This window comes from Heterocephalus glaber, unplaced genomic scaffold (assembly GCF_053883595.1).
Source record: "Heterocephalus glaber isolate CG9 unplaced genomic scaffold, H.glaber_assembly_v1.0 deba00000470, whole genome shotgun sequence".
Classification (NCBI taxonomy): Eukaryota; Metazoa; Chordata; class Mammalia; order Rodentia; family Bathyergidae; genus Heterocephalus; species Heterocephalus glaber.
Genome location: NW_028258145.1, coordinates 15,592,833 through 15,594,989, shown reverse-complemented (window position 1 = coordinate 15,594,989; position 2,157 = coordinate 15,592,833). Strand labels below are relative to the sequence as shown.

General features: G+C 38.6%; 1 gene segment (V, D, J or C); it reads right to left on the bottom strand.

Annotated features, from left to right (window-relative positions):
* LOC101714356 (immunoglobulin kappa variable 4-1-like) overlaps nucleotides 1-2,157 on the bottom strand; it is a 411,261-nt gene that overhangs the window by 528 nt on the left and 408,576 nt on the right.

Here is a 2,157-nt window from a genome sequence, read left to right as displayed (position 1 = left end):
CTGAGGAAGGAAGCACAGAGGTTGGGTTTAAGTCACCGAGCAGGTTCCTCTTGGGTACATCGTGGATAGTGAGGTTAGAGACAGACACACAGAACAGCACACTTATCATGCACAGTAGTACAGCAAGGCTGGGACGCACATGGGGTTCTTTCCCAGTTCCCTCTCCCCTTAAGAAAGTTCTAAATTGTGCTTGAACATTTTGTAGCTGTTCTGAGGCCTCTTTGGCCTCTTTTTCTGACCTCACTTTTCTTTGGTTCAATTGTGTTCCCTGCCACCTGCAATGACTTAGTGCTTCAGGCAAAGAAAACAGGCTCCCTTGGGTTTAGAAGTCAATACAGGTCTGGATTCCTCTATACAGGAGAAGATAAGGCAGCAGAAGGTGGGCTCTCCCTCCTGTTTCTCCCCCATGACGGTGCTGTGGTGTCAGGGATGGCCCCAATCTCTGCATCTGTGCCTGGGTGGGTGTCAGTCCCTTACTCTCTGGGATCAGGCCAGCAACTCTCCTGCTGCTCATAAGGGCTTGAAAGTGAGCCCCTGCCCCAGCCTGAGTAACCACAGGGGGCAATTTTTAGCCAGACCAGGAGGGTCAACTGTAATGTTGGCCACCTGTCTGGGAGGAACTGGCTAACTTCGCTTTTGACCTTGAGCAGCTGTCAGATGGCCTCCTAGAAAGCCGCCTCTGTGGAGAAGCAAGCCCATGGGTGGGAAAACAATAAGTAAAATACAAAATCAAGAATTCTTTGTTGGAAAAAGTCAACAGATACCTGAGCAGGTTTTAAAAAATAAAGCCAACCTCAAGGTTAACTTAGAAGTTTAACCTAAGATACTGAATTTTTATCTTTGATCTTTTTCTTTTCTTTAAACCTTTGTCACTAATTTTTCCTAAATAATTGCATAAAGTAAGCTTTGCACCGAAATTATGAGATCTCTGGAAAAAAAGCAGAGGAAAACATTCTATCAAGTTCCTCCTATGTGGTTGAATTCTTGATAACTTGAAATTTTCCATCTGGCTCTACAATACTTAACCATTATGTATTTAATATGGAAATTATTTCAAGATATCTCATTACATTTTAATAGAGTTTAAGACTCTTTAAAAGAATTTTTAAAAGACCCTGAAATAGTTTTAAAATAATTTAAAAAGTTCTAAAAATGGTTTCAAAAGAATTCTAAAAGGCTTCTAAAATAGTCCTTCTTAAGTATCGGTTTTGAAACCAAGAGGGTGCAAGCAACAACTACAACAGAAACAAATTATTAAACTATTTTAGATATTATGAGATTAAATAGCAAAATTACTATTTTTTTCTCACAGAATTAGACTATTGGAAAATATGTTAATTTTTTTTTTTTGGTACCGGGGATCGAACTTGGGACCTTGTGCCTGCGAGTCAGGTGGCGGAACCACTGAGCTAAATCTCTGGCCCTGATATTGTTTTTATTAATCACATTTACATATGATTAAATATTCTGTAGAATGAAATATAATCTTATCCAAACAGTTAAATTTTGGAAAATTAAAAACATGCTGCCATTTTTTGTCAGTTACTATGTCATAATACTATTTGATGTGAACTCAGCAAGTGAACTGAGCAAGACCTGAGTGGCTACATTGCTGGCATTAAATTTAATTTTTGCTAGTGTGAATTTTATCTTAAAGAGTTATAGACAATACATTTCTTTCTTTTATATCAAGCTTTTATTATTTAGGTGAATTAGATGAAATGATGTTATGTCACTAAAAATAATTTTCTGTTATTTATAGTCTCTTATTGAAAAATTTCATTAAGGAGTATAATAACAAATATGAATTTTATTTCTGAAACCTTTAATAAATAAGTTTCCTCCTATTTTTTCCCGTTAGTATAGTGGCCGCCACATGTCTATCTCCTTTCTGTTAGTGTCACTGTTCATACCACTGTGCATTAGGAAAGTTGGCTGATGCACAGTTACGCGGGCTAAGGCGGGTTTGCTATGGCCTTTAGTGGCCAGGCAAACTGTCACAGGGCCACGGTGGCACAGCCAGTGGGGCCACTGAGTCTTGACAGAGACCGCCATGAGGTCTATGGACCACACTAGTGGTGCTACAGCCTCCTTGGCGGTATAAAAATACAGATAAGTAATAACTAGGGGAAATAAAAGAACAGATTCTTTAACATT